Below are 19954 nucleotides of genomic sequence, written 5' to 3'. Positions count from 1 at the left end.
CAGGCAGTCGAGATTACACTTGATCTTAGCCAAAAGGCCGAAATCTTCAAATCTTCACGTCATAACTCCACCGGAGTCAGAAATCAGCTCGTCTGTATGCTAGTCCGACGGACAAAAACCCACGCTAGGGCAGCTATTGGCTACTTGCTATCAATTTCCTTATTTTAGTCCGGTGTACGTCATCACATACAAATCCGTCGGACTTTGGTGTGATTGTGTGTAGGCAAGACCGGTCGTTAGAAAGTCTGTTGAAAGTCCGCCAAAAGTCCATCGAAAATCTGTCGAAAGTCTGTCAGACGGGCTGTCGGACTTTTGTAGCTGAAAAGTCTGACCCTGTGTACGCAGCATAAGAGCACTTCCAATCTTCTGGTTTGGTGCAATTCTGTGCACTGCACTGGCAAGGACCACACCCTTTTTGGGGAAGTCACTACTGTCTAATGGGAACACGGCTAATGAAGCATGTCACAAGCAATCTCCTGTATGTAAGCCTTGCATTATTGAGCTGCCTCGTGACTGATGGGCTTAAGTGCCTTATTGTACAGAGTTAATCTTTGGAGAAGGAGTAGCTGCTGATTAATCATTATATAAAAATACTTAAAGTTGTCGTCTGTTTCCTTGCATCTCTATCCCATAGTTAGCCCTGTCTATACACCAAGAGTATTGATAACCTAACCCACATTCTAACCTTTCCCCATTTTACTGATGTGTTGCAGTCACCGTCCTTTTTGAAGATATTTGTGACCTCTTCCTAGCCAGAAGGTAGTGAGAAGAAATCTCCCCAAAGGGGATACAGATTGCAAAGCTTCTATGCCTTCCCTGACCTATCCAAAAAAATAGTTCTGGTTGGAGCTGGCCTTTAAAACATTTGGTAATGCCAGAGTGTTACAAAAATGTGAAATGATAAAATTAACTGTAGAAACATTGCAATTTGGATTCCTTTTATTAAATCCTCTGACACTTTTTAGAAATCAGAATACAAGCTGCATGGAGTTGGAACCTGTAACACTGTGTCTGGACACTGCAGATAATTATTCATCATAACTACATGAAGAGTGAGCTTTTTATTTGCACTGAAACATTAATCTTGACCTCAACAGATTCGGTAGAATTGTCGCAATTTTTTCTAATTAGTGAGTTACTAAGTGTCCAAATTTTTCCTTAGTGACTGATTCACTGTGAAGTATAACCATTAGGGATGAGCCAAACACCCCCTGGTTTGGTTCTCAGCAGAATATGCGAACAGGCAAAAAATTTGTACGAACACCGTTAAAGTCTATGGGACACGAATGTGAAAAATAAAAAGTGCTTTTATTGAAGTCATTGCCATAAAAAGTGTTTGGGGACCTGGGTCCTGTCCCAGGGGACATGTATCAATGCAAAAAAAAGTTTTAAAAGCGGCCATTTTTTCAGGAGCAGTGATTAATATAATGCTTAAAGTGAAATAATAAGAATGAAATATTCCTTTAAATATCATGCCTGGGGGGATCTTCTTAGTCTGCCTATAAAGTAGTTCATCTTTCCTATGTTCATAACAGCAACACAGCAAAATTACATTTCTAAAGGTAAAAATGTACTTTAAAACTGCTCGCGGCTGTAAAGTATTGTTGGATCCTGGCAATATACATAAAAATCATTGAAAAAAACATTGTGGGTCCCCCATCAGTCCATTACCAGGCCCTTTGAGTCTGGTATAAATATTAAGGGGTATCCACACCAAAATTTAAACAAAAATGGTGTGCCCCCTCCCCAAATCCATACCAGGCCCTTCAGGTCTGGTATAGATATTAAGGGGAATCTGTACCAAAATAAAAAAAATGGCATGGAGGTTCCCCCAAGATCCATATCAAACTCTTATCCGAGCACGCAACCTGGCATTCTGCAGGAAAAGGGGGGGCGAGAGAGCATCCTCCCCTGAACCGTACCAGGCCACATGCCCTCAACATGGGGAGGGTGATTTGGGGTAGGGTCTTCCTGACAACCCTAAGCTCCTAGGCTGTGGTTGTCAGGGTCTGTGGACGGGGGGGCTTATCAGAATCTGGAAGCCCCCTTTAACAAGGTGGCCCCATATTCGTCCCCCATGTGAATGGGTATCGGGTACATTGTACCCCTACACATTCACCAAAAAAGTGTAAAATAAAGTAAAAATGACAGGAGACAGCTTTTGACAATTCCTTTATTTAAAAAAAAAACATAGGGACAAGGTGTTTTGGGGGGACCCCAAAGCACCCTCCCCATGTTGAGGTCATGTGGCCTGGTGTGGTTCAGAAGGGGGGGCACTCTCTTGTCCCCCCTTTTCCTTTGGCCTGCCAGGTTGCATGCTCGGATAAGGGTCTGACATTGATTTTGGGGAGACCCCCACACCATTTTTTTATTTTGGCGCGGGTTCCCCTTAGAATCCATACCAGACCTGAAGGTCATTTAAAACTACTAGGGGCTATTAATGAATTGTCGGTCCGACAATACACATAAAATTTCATTGATAAAAATGGCATGGGAATTCCCCACGGGGGAACCCCCGAAACCAAAATTTAAAAAAAAATGGCGTGGCGGTCCCCCTAAATTCCATACCAGGCCCTTTAGGTCTGGTATGGATATTAAGGGGAACCTCGGCCAAAATTTAAAAAAAATGGTGTGGTGGTCTCAAAATCTATACCAGACCCTGCAGGTCTGGTATGGATTTTAAGGGGAACCCCGCGCCAAAATAAAAAAAATGGCGTGGGGTCCACCCCAAAATCCATACCAGACCCTTATCCGAGCACGCAACCTGGCATGCTGCAGGAAAAGAGGGGGACGAGAGAATGCCCCCCTCCTGAACTGTACCAGGCCACATGCCCTCAACATTGGGAGGGTGCTTTGGGGTAGCCCCCAAAGCACCTTGTCCCCATGTTGATGGGGACAAGGGCCTCATCCCCACAACCCTTGCTCGGTGTTTGTGGGGGTCTGTGGGTGGGGGGCTTATTGGAATCTGGAAGCCCCCTTTAACAAGGGGACCCCCAGATCCTGCCCCCCATGTGAAATGGTAAGGGGGTACTTGTACCCCTACCATTTCACAAAAAACTGTCAAAAGTGTTAAAAATGACAAGAGACAGTTTTTGACAATTCCTTTATTTAAAGTCTTCTTTTTTCCATCTTCTTTCTTCTATCTTCTTTCTTCTATCTTCCTTCGGTTTCTTCCTCCATCTTTTTCTTCTTCTGGTTCTTCCTCCAGTGTTCTCGTCCGGCATCTTCCTCCACAGCATCTTCTTTCCTACTTCTCGGGCCGCTCCGCATCCATGATGGGAGGCTCCCGCTGTGTGACGCTTCTCGTCTTCTGATGGTTCTTAAATAATGGAGGGTGGGGCCAACCAGTGACCCCGCCCCCCTCTGACACACGGGACTTGACGGGGACTATCCTGTGGCATACCCCGTTACATCAGAGGGGGCGGGGTCACCGGCTGGCTCTGCCCTCCGTTATTTAAGAACCATCAGAATACGAGAAGAGTCACACAGCAGGAGCCTCCCATCATGGATGCGGAGCGGTCCCGAGAAGAAGAAGGGAAGAAGATGCCGCGGAGGAAGATGCCGGACGAGAATGTAACGGGTGACCCCGCCCCCCTCTGACATCATGGGGAATGCCACAGGGATGTCCCCGTCAAGTCCCCGTGCAGAGGAAGCGGCCTGAGAAGAAGAAGGGAAGAAGACACTGCGGAGGAAGATGCAGGACGAGAACACCGGAAGAAGAACCAGAAGAAGAAGAAGATGGAGGAAGAAACTGAAGGAAGATAGAAGAAAGAAGATAGAAGAAAGAAGATTGAAAAAAGAAGACTTTAAATAAAGGAATTGTCTTGTCATTTTTAACATTTTTGACAGTTTTTTTGTGAAATGGTAAGGGTACTTTTGTATCCCCTTACCATTTCACATAGGGGGGGCCAGGATCTGGGGGTCCCCTTGTTAAAGGGGGCTTCCAGATTCCAATAAGCCTCCAGCCCGCAGACCACCACAACCACCAGGCAAGGGTTGTGGGGACGAGGCCCTTGTTCCCATCAACATGGGGACAAGGTGCTTTGGGGGGCTACCCCAAAGCACCCTCCCAATGTTGAGGGCATGTGGCCTGGTACAGTTCAGGAGGGGGGTTGTTCTCTCGTCCCCCCCTCTTTTCCTGCAGCCAGCCAGGTTGCGTGCTCAGATAAGAGTCTGGTATAGATTTTGAGGGGGACCCCCATGCCATTTTTTTTTTAACATTTTGGCCGGGGTTCCCCTTAATGTCCATACCAAACCTGAAGGGCTTGGTATGGAATTTAGGGGGACCCCACGCCATTTTTTTTTTAAATTTTGGTTCGGAGTTCCCCTGTGGGGAATTCCCATGCCGTTTTTATCAATGAACTTTTATGTGTATTGTCGGACCGACAATTCATTAATAGCCGCGAGTAGTTTTAAATTTTTTTTCCTTTGAAATGTCATTTTGCTCTCAGACTGTTCTAAACAAGGGAAACATGCGCCCCTTTACAGGCATACTATAGACACCCCCCAGGTACGAAATTTAAAGGAATATTACACTTTTATTGTTTTACTTTAAGCATTATTAAAATCACTGCTCCCAAAAAAACGGCCATTTTTAAAACTTTTTTATGCATTGATCAATGTCCCCTGGGGCAGGACCCAGGTCCCCAAACACTTTTTATGACAATAACTTGCATATAAGCCTTTAAAATTATCACTTTTGATTATTCATGTTCGAGTCCCATAGACTTTAATGGTGTTTGCGTGTTCAAACAAATTTTTTGCCTGTTCGCATGTTCTGGTGTGAACCGAACAGGGGGGTGTTCGGCTCATCCCTACTCACTAGTGTACCAGTAAATTTAGAGCTCAAAATGGCAAATCGAAGGTACACTAGTGAAGAGGCCTACACGTTTCTGAGCATGACAGATAGTGAAGAGGAAGTCACTCATCTGTCAGATTCAGGCTCAGAATACAATCCTGTAGACGACAGCAGCTCCATGACAGATGGCTCTGACGACGGAGTTGTGGTCCCTGCCAAGGTCAGGCGTACCAGACCCCGATCTTCTTCTGCTGTTGGTGAGGTGCAAGAACCGCAGGGCTCTCGTATGGAGCAGAGAAGTACTAGTGCCGCTCATCCTTCTGGTGAACTGGCAAGTACACCCTGGTCATAGTCAAACCAGCACTGCAGTAACACGTGGTGACGTGGCGAGTCCCATAAGTGCAGTTCAAGCTGGCGAGGTGTCCCGCTGCCACCAAGAAGACAAAGACAGGTCCGTCGAGCCCATAGTACCCTTCCTGCTGCATTAGCCAATCCTAATTGGGAACCCACCACTTCTGCAGCACCAGTACTTCCCCCATTCACTGGCCAACCCGGAATTCAGGTGGAAACAATTGATTTTACATCACTTAATTTTTATTCGCTGTTTTTCACTGAAGATCTCTATAGATATATTGTGGACCAAAGTAATTTGTATGCTGGACAATTCATCGCAGCTAATTCCTAGTCCTTCCTTGCCAGAAATTGGAAACTAATTACGGTTTCCGAATTTAAGACCTTTCTGGGCCTAACCCTCGACATGGGCATAGCTAAAATGAGTATGTTGCGGTCATATTGGTCCACTGACCCAATTTACCATATGCCCGTGTTCTCTGTATCCATGACCAGGGCATGATATGAGCAGACCTTGCGGTTCATGCATTTCAACAACAATGAACTCATCCTCTTGGAGACCCTGGATACGATTGGCTCTACAAAATTCGGCCCCTCGTAAACCACTTCAACCTACGTTTTGCATACTTGTTTACTCCCCATCAAGTTGTCTGCGTTGATGAGTCCCTGATTAAGTTTTCTGGCAGCTTGTCTTTCAAACAGTATCTTCCCAGCAAGCCTGCCAGTTATGGGGTCAAGATGTATAAGCTCTAGACATGTGCAATTCGTTTCGTAACGAATTAAAGTTTGGACAAATTTTACAAAATTTTAAAAAATAACGAATTTCAACTAATACGAAAGAAATTATATCAAATATAACGAATTAATTCAACATGATTTGTTAAAGATCTAATGAAACAAAAGGTCAACTCAAAGTAAATCTTACAGTCAGCTGATTCATTTTGTGCTGGAGGTTGGATTACTAGCAAAGTGCATTCCTGAGAACTGAGTGAGAGAAGGGTGTTGTATTGTATTTGAGCATAGAAGAGATATTGTCATTGTATTTGTTAATAGATTCAATAAAGAAACGACTTTCCAAATTACGAATCATTATCACAAATATATATAGATACATAAATATCGAATTTCAAATAATATGAAAGAAATTATAGCGAATATAACGAATGAATTTGACATGAGTCAAGATTCAGTATAATGAATATCGACACTACAGAAATAACGAATTATCCGAAAATGAATAAACGTAACATAACGAATACAGCAGAACAATATTATGTATTTTACGAATGACAGCGAACCGAAACTAAACAACATTTTCCATTGTGCACAAGTCTAATAAGCTCTGTGACAGGACCACAGGCTATACATGTAGTTTTATGGTTTACGTGGAAAGAGATAGTCACGTATAGCTGCCAAACTGCCCAGATTACATAGGGAGTGCTGGCAATATTGTGTGGAACTTGGTGTCACCCTTATTCGGAAAGGGGTACCATTTGTATGTGGACAATTATTACACGAGCGTGCCACTTTTTAGTCACTTGTTTGATCATCAGATTGGCGCATGTGGCACCGTGCGATCTAATCGCCGGGGCTTTTCCCAGCGGCTTGTAGACTCCTGTCTTAGGCTGGAGGAGAGAGCCTGCTTGAAGTTTAATAACTTGCTTACTGTGAAGTGGAGGGATAATAAGAATGTTTTCTTTCTTTCCTCCCTTCGTGCAGACACGACGGTCCAAATTCCTATGGTGACTGGTGTTGTGGAGAAACCCCTCTGTGTCCTTGAATATAACCAAAATATGTGAGGAGTGGACCTCAACGACCAGTTGTTGGCACCGTAGCTAGTTGCCCGTAAGGTCAGACGCTGGTACAAAAAAGTGTCTGTTTATTTATTTCAATTGGCTTTGCTGAACGCTCATGTGCTATACAGAGCTTCAGGACGGACTGGGTCCTTCCTTAAATTCCAGGAAGAGATTGTCACAGCCCTTCTGTTTCCAGACAGTGCTCCACCTCACCTTCCCAATCCAAATGCAGTAAGTCGGCTTACTGCCGTGTAAAAAAAAAGTGTAAGTGTAAAAAAAAAAAAAAAAATATATAAAATAAAAAAAAAAAAATAGTTGTTGTTTTATTGTTCTCTCTCTCTCTCTATTCTCTCTCTATTGTTCTGCTCTTTATTGTGTTCTATTCTGCAATGTTTTGTTGTTATGTTTTATCATGTTTGCTTTTCAGGTATGTAATTTTTTATACTTTACTGTTTACTGTTTTATATTGTTAACCATTATTTTGTTTTCAGGTTAGCCATTCACTTGCAGCGCGGATTTATTTATCTTGACAGCAACAGCGTTTGCTCCCACGATACATAAAGCCGTGACTCCAGCACTGTAGGAGGTGATTTCACCACCACAGTTAAAAAAAAGAGCATATATGCCAAAGCATGAGGCAGCAGGGGTGGAGGAGCGATTTGCTCCCAACTTTTGGGGCGGATGTCCCCATGCTTCGGCCTATATTTTTTAGGCTATTCAGCTGCAGCACTGATTTATTTATCTTGACAGCAACAGCGTTTGCTCCCACGATACATAAAGCCGTGACTCCAGCACTGTAGGAGGTGATTTCACCACCACAGTTAAAAACAAAATGGTGCATATATGCCCATCATTAGAAGTGGGTGGATGAAGGAAGGTATTCTAATGGTGGACATACCCACTGATCAATTTCTTTTTTTTGTTCAGCCCACAGGCTGCATGAAAAAAAAAGATTACAATATATGCCCAACAAGGACCAGCAATGTACTGGTATGTTGCGGGACTTTGAGTGGTTATACCAGAATGATGCCTGTGGGTTTAGGTATCATCTTGGTATCATTCTTTTCAGCCAGCGGTCGGCTTTCATATAAAAGCAATCCTAGTGGCTGATTAGCCTCTAGACTGCTTTTTCAAGCAGTGGGAGGGAATGTCCCCCCTCCCACCATCTTCCATGGTTTTCTCTGGCTCTCCTGTCCCAACAGGGAACCTGAGAATGCAGCCGTTGGTTCCGCCAGCTGACCATAGAGCCGATCAGAGACCAGAATGGCTCCAATCATCTCTATAGCCTAAGAAACCAGAAACTACGGGCATTTCATGACTTAGATTTTGCCAGATGTAAACAGCGCCATTGGGAAATTGGGAAAGCATTTTATCACACCGATCTTGGTGTGGTCAGATGCTTTGAAGGCAGAGGAGAGATCTAGGGTCTTTTTTTCAAAAAAGAGTACCTGTCACTACCTATTGCTATCATAGGGGATATTTACATTCCCTGAGATAACAATAAAAATGCTAAAAAAAAAATTGAAAGGAACAGTTTAAAAATAATATAAAAAAGCAAAATAAATAATTAAAAAAAAAAAAAAAGTACCCCTGTCCCCCCCTGCTCTCACGCAAAGGCGAACGCATCAGTCTGGTGTCATATGTAAACAGCAATTGCACCATGCATGTGAGGTATCACCGCAAAGGTCAGATTGAGGGCAGTAATTTTAAAAGTAGACCTCCTCTGTAAATATAAAGTGGTAACCTGTAAAGGCTTTTAAAGGTTTTTAAAAATGTATGTAGTTTGTCACCGCTGCACGTTTGTGTACAATTTTAAAGCATGTCGTGTTTGGTATCCATGTACTAAGATCATCTTTTTTATTTATTCAAACATTTGGGCAATATAGTGTGTTTTAATGCATTAAAATTACAAAAAAGTGTGTTCTTTCCAAAAAAAGTGTTTGAAAAATCGCTGAGCAAATGCTGTGTGAAAAAAAAAAAGAAACACTAACTATTTTAATCTGTAGGGCCTTTGCTTTAAAAATATATATAATGTTTGGGGGTTAAAAGTAATTTTCTTGCAAAAAAATATTTTTTCATGTAAACAAAAAGTGTCAGAAAGGACTTTGTCTTCAAGTGGTTAGAAGAGTGGGTGATGTGTGACATAAGCTTCTAAATGTTGTGCATAAAATGCCAGGACAGTTCAACCCCCCCAAATTACCCCATTTTGGAAAGTAGACACCCCAAGCTATTTTCTGAGGGGCATTTCGAGTCCATGGAATATTTTATATTTTGAAACAAGTTGCGGGAAAAAGACAATTGTTTTTTTTTTTTTTGCACGAAGTTGTCACTAAATGATATATTGCTCAAACATGCCATGGGAATATGTGAAATTACACCCCAAAATACATTCTGTTGCTTCTCCTGATTACGGGGATACCACATGTGTGAGACTTTTTGGGAGCCTAGACACATACAGGACCCCAAAAACTAAGCACCGCCTTCAGGCTTTCAAAGGGTGTAAATTTTTTACTTCACTCCACACTGCCTATCACAGTTTTGGAGGCCATGGAATGCAAAGATGGCACAACCCCCCCAAATGACCTCATTTTGGAAAGTAGACACCCCAAGCTATTTGCTGAGAGGTATGGTGGGTATTTTTCAGGCCTCGCTTTTTGTCACAAAGTTTTGAAAATTGAAAAAAGAAAAAAAAACACATTTTTCTTTACTTTCTTCATTTTCAAAAACAAATGAGAGCTGCAAAATACTCACCATGCTTCTCAGCAAATAGCTTGCGGTGTCTACTTTCCAAAATTGGGTCATTTGGGGGGATTTGTGCTATCTTGGCATTTTATGGCCTTCGAAACTTTGATAGGTAGAAAATTTAAGACCTTAGTAATCCTGAAGGCGGTGCTTGGTTTCAGGGCCCCGTACACAGCTAGGCTCAGAATGCTTCTCAGCAATTTCCTTGGGATACCTACTTTCCAAAATGGGGTAATTTGGGGGGGTTGTACAGCCCTGCCATTTTAGCACCTCAAGAAATCAGATAGGCAGTCATAAACTAATGCCGCGTACAAACGACCAGACTGTCCGTCAGAATAGACTCCGACGGTCTTTCCAACGGAGTTACGCTAAAACGGACTTGCCTACACATAATCACACCAAAGTCCAATCGTTTAGAATGCGATGACGTACGATGGGACTAGAAATAGGAAGTTCAATAGCCAGTAGCCAATAGCTGCCCTTGCGTCATTTTTGGTCCGTCGGAATAGCATACAGACGAGTGGTTTACCCGATAGGAACTGATTCTGTCAGAAAGATTTGAAACATGTTCTATTTCTAGGTCCGTCAGAATTTTAGAAAGAAAAAGTTCGATGAAGCCCACACACGATCGGAATGTCAGACGGAATGATTCCGTTGGACCTTTTCTGCCGGAAAGTCCAGTCATGTGTACGCGGTATTAAAGCTATGTAGATTGCAGAAAATGCACCCTAGTTTGTAGACGCTATAACTTTTGCGCAAACCAATAAATATACGCTTATTGACATTTTTTTTACCAAAGACATGTGGCTGAATACATTTTGACCTAAATGTATGACTAAAATTGAGTTTACTGGATTTCTCTTATAACAAAAAATAGAAAATAATAGAAAGATAATAGAAAATAATAGAAAATATCATTTTTTTTTCAAAATTTTTGGTCTTTTTCTGTTTATATCGCAAAAAATAAAAATCGCAGAGGCAATCAAATACCATCAAAAGAAAGCTCTATTTGTGTGAACAAAAGGACGCAAATTTCGTTTGGGTACAGCATTGTGTGACAGCGCAATTACCAGTTAAAGCAGCGCAGTGCCAAGTTGTAAAAAGTCCTCTGGTCTTTAGGCAGCCAAATGGTCCGGGGCTTAAGTGGTTAATAAGTACTGACTGTCTATCTCGTTTCTTGAGGGCCCTGAAATGCCAATACGGAACAAATACCCACAAACAACCCATTTTTGGAAAGTAGACAGTCCAAAATATTTAGGACCATAGTGTACTGTCACTAAAACAGTACAGTGTCACCATAGTGACATTATACCAGTCTGAGGTGGTGATCAGGATTTGTTTTTATGCTAAGATTGCTTATTAGATATAGATGAGTCAGCCTTAAACCTGGTATGCATTATTCATATTTTCCATTCAACGCAGCAGGTTGAACTAAAATAAACTGTCATCTCCGATTGAAATCACTGTACTAACAATCCAAGGTTAGTACAGCAATCTCCCCCGCTGAGCGGTTGTGTTCTGACAAGGGGACGGCCCCCTCTGAAAGAAAAAAGGTTTGCACTTGGAAAGGGGTAGAGCTCCCAACCAGGGCATAAATTGGTTAATTGGGCAGCAACAAGACTTGTTGGAAAGCACAAAACTTGTGTTTAATAAGTATCAATAAAAGGAATATATCCTTGTAAGTCCATACGGTGTAACAAAGAAGAAATCCAAAATCAAGATAAAACTATTACAATTAAAAATAAAGAAAGAATCACAGAAACATATGTCCGGACTAGAAACACTGTGTGGGCTGCATTGGTCAGTACAGGGATGCAGCATGTATATTCATGGGGAGATATACTTCATAATCAATGCAGCACTGACACCTGCAGTTCACACAAAGCCCCGGGCTATCCAGGTATTGAAGGGCTTGCTCATTACTGTAAACTGCTGATTTAAATGTAATCGATTTGACAGAGTTTGTCTAACAGTAAACAAAACAAAAAAATCTTCAGGATGCCAAAAATTATCAAGACAGGGATCCCATAAAAATATATACTCCTTCCAAGGATGGAAATGTCAGCAAATAGGATGCAAAAGCTCAGAGCCGTACAGAGTCCATACTCATGGACAGAAGCATTGCTATGTAGGGTAGAAAGTTCTCCAGAGGTATAGGTGAGTGAAAATTAAGGGGAGATGTGATCTTACCCTTCAGATGTAGACTGACTTTTCCTGTGGGAGTCTGTAAGCAGTCCATTAGTCGTAGTAGTGGTGAAGGGGCAATCTAAAACCTTTGGAGCCCGAAAATTCCTACAAGGCTCCTTCAACTCATAAATGCTGGCCTGTGTTGCAACATTGTTTTATAGCTGAATTGTTGGAGGCTTAAACCTCATGTCAAATTTGTCAAGTGTTCAGTCAGCTGACACAAACTGATGCAGCACCCTATTGTGGTTCTGCAATACAGTGCAGTATGCAGGATATCGCTTTGGAAATTGTCTCTGTGCTCAATACTCCTTCATAATGGGCAAAGTGCTTCAAATGTCCGTTACATGTCTGTGATGTCATAGCGTAGCTTCATCAGGATGCTTCGTCTGGATGGTCCCCTCTCCAGAACACTCTTATCAGCGCTCTCAGCCATTGATGGAGAGTGCTGATTGGGAGCTGGTCAATTGCTGGTATTCCAAACGGCCGGCTTCCGTCGGATCGGCTGGTATACACACGGGCCAAACATCGGACAGTTTTTATTGAACCGATTGATGTCAGCCGGCATTCGGCCCATGTGTACGGGGCTTTAGTTCGATCATTATATATTCCATTATAGTTTGGACCTTGTCTGGAGTTGCTACTAAAACCTCTATTGTATTGCATATTGGACCAATGATAAGCAAATCGCTCAGAAAAGACTAATTGGTCTTTATTGAATTTAGGCTGTTTCTTTGAAATGATATATTTGTTGAGTTTATTCAGATATTCCTTGAGTTCTTGCGATTTGTTCTCATATTGAGGATGTTATTTTAACAGACTGGTATTGGGTGTTAGGTTGTATGAGTTCCTGATCCAATCGGTTAAAATCTAACCTTTATTGTAAATCATAGCAAATTCATCAAAACGACACTGTATTTAGTTAAAGTTTGTTCCCAAGTTGGTTTAAACTCTTGGGATACGTGTTTAATGGTGGGATAAATTTGTATTCGTAAATCAGGAGGACTAATGTTTTCTTGTATATACATTTGGAAAAACTCAATGTGCCAATACTAATATTGTTAATTATTAAAAAATGTAATAATTTTTCCTAAAAACACGCTTGAGCTTAATAAAATAATGATTTAGGCTGTCACCTTCCTCGTTTGTGGAAATACAAGACATTTGAATTTATGATATAAGCCCACTCCAAGCTGTGCCTACAAATTTCTTATCAAAATAACTAAAATAACGACGGGGCAATTTAGGTAACAGCGATCACAGGTCAATTGGCTTCAGTATAAATCACACAAATAGGAAACATAAGGGGAATACAAAGACACTAAATTTCAAAAGAGTCAACTTCCCTAAACTACGAACCTTGCTAGAAGGCATAAATTGGGATAAAATCTTAGGAACAAAGAACACAGAGGAAAGATGGGTTTGCTTTAAGAGCATATTAAATAAGGGCATTAGCCAATGCATCCCATTGGGTAACACGTTTAAAAGAGCGAACAAAAGTCCTGGATGGCTTAACTCCAATGTAAAAATGCATATAAAAGCAAAGAAGGCCTTCAAAAAATACAAGGTTGAGGGATCATCATCAGCATTCAGACTTTATAAAGAATGCAACAAGAAATGTAAGGGTGCAATAAGGACGGCTAAGATAGAACATGAAAGACGCATAGCGAAGGAGAGCAAAAAAATCCCAAGAAATTCTTTAAGTGTGTAAACAGTTAAAAAAAGGGAGGACAGACCATATTGGCCCCATAAAGAATGAGGAAGGACATCTGGTTACAAATGATGGAGAGATGGCAAAGGTATTGAATTTCTCCTCAGTCTTCACAAGGGAATCAGGGGACTTCAGTAACCAAAACTGCAGTGTTTATCCTCATGACACATCACAGGAAGTACCTCCATGGTTAACAGAGGACAGAATTAAAATTAGACTTGGGAACCTTAACATTAATAAATCACAGAGACCAGATGGCTTGCACCCGAGGGTACTTAGTCAAGTAATTGCCAGACCATTGTTCCTAATTTTTACTGACAGTCTACTGACTGGAATGGTACCAGCTGATTGGAGAAAAGCCAATGTAGCACCAATATTTAAAAGGGGCCCAAAATACATCCTTGGGAATTACAGACCAGTTAGCCTAACATCAATAGTATGTAAACTCTTGGAGGGAATGATAAGGGACCATATACAAGATTTTAGTAATGAGAACGGTTTCATTAGCAGTAGTCAGCATGGATTCATGAAGAATTGTTCTTGCCAAACCAATCTATTAACCTTCTATGAGGAGGTGAGTTGCTATCTAGATAAAGGAAGGCCCATAGACGTGGTGTATCTGGATTTTGCAAAAGCATTTGACTCGGTTCCCCATAAACGTTTACTGTACAAAAAAAGGTCCCTTGGCATGGACCATAGGGCAAGTACATGGATTGAAAACTAGCTACAAGGGCAAGTTCAGAGGGTGGTGATAAATAGGGAGTACTCGGAATGGTCAGGGGTAGGTAGTGGGGTCCCCCAGGGTTTTGTGCTGGGACCAATCCTATTTAATTTGTTCATAAATGACCTGGAGGATGGGGTAAACAGTTCAATCTCTGTTTTTGCGGACAATACTAAGCTAAGCAGGGCAATAACTTCTCCGCAGGATGTGGAAACCTTGCAAAAAGATGGGGTGGGCAACTACATGGCAAATGAGGTTCAATGTAGAAAAATGTAAAATAATGCATTTGGGTGGCAAAAATATGAATGCAATCTATACACTGGGGGGAGAACCTCTAGGGGAATCTAGGATGGAAAAGGACCTGGGGGTCCTAGTAGATGATAGGCTCAGAAATAGCATTCAATGCCAAGCTGCTGCTAACAAAGCTAACAGAATATTGGCATGCATTAAAAACGGGATTAACTCCAGTCCTCAGGAAGGATGTACTGGAAATGGAGCAAGTACAAAGAATGGCAACAAAGCTAATAAAGGATCTGAAAGTTATTAGTTATGAGGAAAGGTTGCGAGCACTGAACTTATTCTCTCTGGAGAAGAGACGCTTGAGAGGGGATATGATTTCAATATACAAATACCATACTGGTGACCCCACAATAGGGATAAAACTTTTTCACAGAAGGGAGTGGGGGGCATTGATAGTTTCAAGAAACTATTAGATAAGCACCTGAATGACCGCAACATACAGGGATATACAATGTAATACTGACATATAATCACACACATAGGTTGGACTTGATGGACTTGTGTCTTTTTTCAACCTCACCTATAATGACTTGCTACCCTACTTGCTACCCTACTTGTTGATATTATAATATTATATTGATATGATACAGGTGCTTCCACCTGAAATTGAATAACAAACATAAAAATATGGGTGGTGTTGTGAGAACCCGTTAATGTGTACACAGTGCCATGTCCAACCATAGAAATTTTGCCATCATTTTACAATAGGCTGGGTGGGAAGTGGTTAATCACACCTGGGTTTGTTTATCTTTTGCTATATAAACAAAAAATGAAACTGAAATTTAAAAAAAAATGTTTTTCTTAGTTTCTGGTATAAAATTTTTCAAATAAATGATATTTTTTTCAAAAATAGACCAATATATATTCTGCTGTATTTTTTGGGTAAAAATAACCCAAATCAGTGTACATTGTTTAGTCTGTGTAAAAGTTATAGCGTTTACAATGAATGGTATATATATTTGAAAATTGATAGGTCCTGATGTACTGACCGCCTATCTTATTTCTTGAGGCCCTAAAATGCCAGAACAGTACAAATAATCCCCAAAAAGTAGTAAGAGTTTTTTTCACAAAGTTGTAATTTGAACAAGTTATGTCTCACGCACAGCATTGGCATACTTATAATTACACCCCAAAACACATTCTACCACTCCTGCCAAGTATGGAGATACCATCTGTGTGAGACTTTTTCTCTCTCCCTAGCTGCATAAATGGGGCCACAATCCAAAGAGCACCTTTAAGTGTTCTAGGCGCACAAATTACACATCTAATTACCAGACTACCGATGACCGAAACACCCACAAAATGTCTACATTTTAGGAAGTAAACACTCCCAAGGTATTTTCTGAAAAGCATAATGAGTCTATTGAAAATATCATTTTTTTACCACCCTTTTTTTGGAATATGCAGGAAAGAAAATGAAAATGTATTTTTTTTTTTTTTTTTTACACAAAGTTGTCAATTAATAAGATATCTATAACACAATAACACACAGCAAAGACATACTTAGAATTACACCCCGAAACAAATTCTGCTACCCTTTCTGGGTATGATGATACCACATGTGAGACTTTTTTTTTACAGCCTAGCCACATACGAGGCCCAAAATGAAACATTTTGCATCTAATAATGATCAGGAACACTGCAACTGGTGTTGTGGTGATTAGGGACACTGACTTGTGAGAGTAAGTGAAGCATACAGTATATATATATAGCTAAACACCCCCAATGTTAATATATATATATATATATATATATATATATATATATATTAACATTGGGGTGTTTAGCTCAGTGGGAGATGCATTTTTCCAAAGAGTCCACAGCAGTCAGTTGTCAGGTTTGAGGGCGTGGCAGCCCATTTTTATTAAAAGGAACAAAATAAAAGTTTATAATCAGCATTTACCACACAGGGGTTCTTCTCCAGTAAATTCAACAACTGAAAATGCCAAGCCTCCTGGCTCCTAGGCTTACTTTGCCTTGCAGTTCCCTGCTGAACTGGCCCATTCCTGGCTGCAACAGGATTTTCCAGCCCCCTGAGTTTGGTCACTGTCCCCCAGACTTCAGGACTTCCTTCAGCCCCCTTGGACTTGCTAGTTGCCTCGACTCTCTCAGCCCCCCAGACCCTCCTCTGGTCTCCCAGGCCCTTGTAGCCATCCCGACCTTCCCAGTCCTTCAGACATGAAATCCCCCCTCACCAGGTATGTAGTCTCACGCAGGGCAGATAGTTTTCCTGACAGAGGTTTGTCTTTCAACAGCAGCAAGCTGCTCACACACCACCTTCCACCTCCTACTGCTCTCACCAGCCAATCGTTATATGGGCTGTTTGCACCTGGGCACACACCCTGCTGGCTGTCCACAAGACCCAGAAACAGGGTTGGAGATCCCATCCCACCCAAGACGCTTAGGGATCTCCAAACTACAGAGCTCCATCCGGAGATAGCAAAATCCGGAGAAAACCGCCAGAGCAGTTTTATCCTCTCAAAACCTATGCTCTGTAGCTCTGTAACTTTGTATCCACTTGCAAACTATTTCCATAGGGACAAAGCACCTCTCTATTATATGGTGGATTGATGAGGATTTTTTTTTTACTCTGTGATTTTACACTGCGATTGCTAATTACAGTGTAATCATTGTAATAAGCAACTGGTAAAAGACCGTGTAAAGGTACATAAACAGCCAAACGGAAGCAGTGCCAATACAGATGGACATACCCGTACATCCTTCCACATCACCCGCTCGGCAGGGCATTGCCATGCAATAGAAGAAACTGTGATCCATTGAGTCCATAGGACAAAGCCGATCACCATTCGTTGTACTGAGCCACTGTGATTGGCCATGGTACCATATGATCGCTGTGACCAATCACAGCTAGTCATGGTTTACTACTGTGCAAGCTCTGCGATTGGTCACAGCAATCACCTGGTACCAGGGCCAATCACAGTGGCCCAGTACATCAGTGATCAGGTTTGCCTGATGGACTCAGTGGGTCACAGATCCTGCTGCTGTATGGCAATGCCCTGCCGAGCGGGTACATCCATCTGTATCGGCCCTGCTTTTGTCCAGCTGTTCATGTACTATGGCCGGACAGAAAGCGGTTAAAGAAAGTATGTACTGAGAGGCAAATAAATTATAGACTGCCATTGCTGTTATTCTGAAAATGCTAGACACAAAGCTATATTAGTTACACACCATAAAAGTAAGGAGTCAGGGAAGGTGGGTTTCCTAATCTGTATTTTTCTTCCAAGCAAGTGATTTAAAAAATACTGACACCATTTTAGCATGACAGCCAGGCAGCTAAGTTTAGATGGGGTAGTCAGCACTGGCAGCCTAAATATGTTTCTCATGATAGGTTTCCGTTAACACTGTGATCTATAAAATAGCATGCTAGACAGATGAATAAAGCATAACATTTCTAAGGTATACATTGTCCATTTGCCAATAAAATGGCTTTACTAAATCTTGTAATTGTAAGTGGGTTAGTGAAGCTTTTTAAAACATATATCATTCATGAACAAAGTATGCATTAATGCTTTGCAACTTAATAATTCATGTCTGATTTTTTAAGCGTACATTCTGCACGTTCAAATGAACGTATGCAGGTGATACAGTCTCCCAGAAAGTGACGGAAAGGGTTTGTGTCTGATTTCCAATTATGGTGTTTGAAGGGGAAGGTGAAATATTCAAGCAATGACTGACTGTACAAATTTGGTCTCACCCAGCCTTAATGTTACTTATCTATTCTGTGTCACCTATTTATAACTTGGGTGAAAATGCTAAGGGATTTAATTATCTTTTGAAAGTCATCATAGAACACATTCTAAGTATTAGCTGGCATATTCATTAAACACTGACTGACAAAGCAATCTGTGGTCAATCTGTAATAAGGCTACCTTGTTTCATTAAGGGACCTATCCTGTACCAGGTAGCTGCAACTGACAAAATATTAGATGTCTGTTAATACATTGAAATGTTTAATAAAATGAGTCTCAAGATTTTTTAACCATATATACTATGAAATTATGGAAAGCTATTTTTTAAAGCTGAAGTCTAGTTATGAATGTCATAAACCCATACCTGAGCAATCATTGTGGAAGCTGCAATACAGTGATAGCAGCAGTCTTCTGTGTCCAGTACTGAGTGTCAACCCTGTTGCATAGTAACTACAGGGTGTCACTCATTCAACACTGCCACCATTTACAGAACAAAGTATTTTTTTCAATTAATACAAGGCATTCTGTGATTAGACAAGATGAGAAGTGGGGTGGTGACTACACTCAGTATCTCCCCAAACATTAATAAAACTATTAACAAGGATACCTCTTTACTCTATCCAAAAATAAAAAAAAGGGGTTGGCTTTGCACATAGGGCATCACAGTGGTTTAATGGTTAGCAACACTAGGGTCCTTTGTTTGAATCCCAACCAGGACGCTATCTGCAAGGATTTTGCATGTTCTCCCTGTGCTTGTGTGGGTTTCATCCCACATTCCAAAGACATACTAGTAGCTTAATAAATCCTGTCTAAATTAGCCCTAGTGTTTGTACGTATGCATCTGAGATAGGGATTCCATTGTAAGCTCCTTGGAGGCAGGCACTAATGTGATTGTGCAATATGTAAAAGGCCTATGTAAATTGTTGGTGTATGTTCATCTTCAAGGTATACACTAGTTTAACTCCTTTCCACAGGCCATGTGCATTTATGAGACTGGGCTTTCACACTGATGATCGTGAACTTGGACTCCCGCTTCTGGGTCACCTGGTCGCTGTGATAGCCTCTGATTGGCTATCACAGTGATCAGTCACTCAGAAGATGAAGCTGTAAATAAAAAAAGTGTGTAAAAAAAAAAAATAATAATAATACAATATATACAGGTACTCCTCACTTAATGACTCGGTTCCATTCTAGTGACCAGGTCATTAAACATCAGACAAGGAGCCACAAGTAATCAATAGGGATGGGCCGAACACCCCTTGTTCGGTTCGCATCCAGAACATGTGAACAGACAAAAAAATGAGTGGGGATCCCCCAAAATTCCATTACCAGGCCCTTCAGGTCTGGTATGGATATTAAGGGGAACTCCGAGCCAAAATTTTTTTTTAAATGGCGCGGGTTCCCCCAAAAAATCCATACCAGACCATGCTCCTACTCCAGCGATGTAATCCAATTCTCATTTTCCAGCGATGGATGATCTCCAGCGAGGAACACGCACAGGATCCTGCCTCCACCGGAGGCACCCAGCCAATGGCGCAGCGCTAGCTTAAAAAAGAGATTCCAGCTGGGCCACATGTCACGTGACCCCGTCCCCCTCTGTCAAGGGGAAACGCTGGGGTTTCCCAGTGATGTGTACGGGTG

Source organism: Aquarana catesbeiana, linkage group LG09 (assembly GCF_042186555.1).
Source record: "Aquarana catesbeiana isolate 2022-GZ linkage group LG09, ASM4218655v1, whole genome shotgun sequence".
NCBI classification, from domain to species: domain Eukaryota; kingdom Metazoa; phylum Chordata; class Amphibia; order Anura; family Ranidae; genus Aquarana; species Aquarana catesbeiana.
This window is presented reverse-complemented; position numbering follows the sequence as displayed.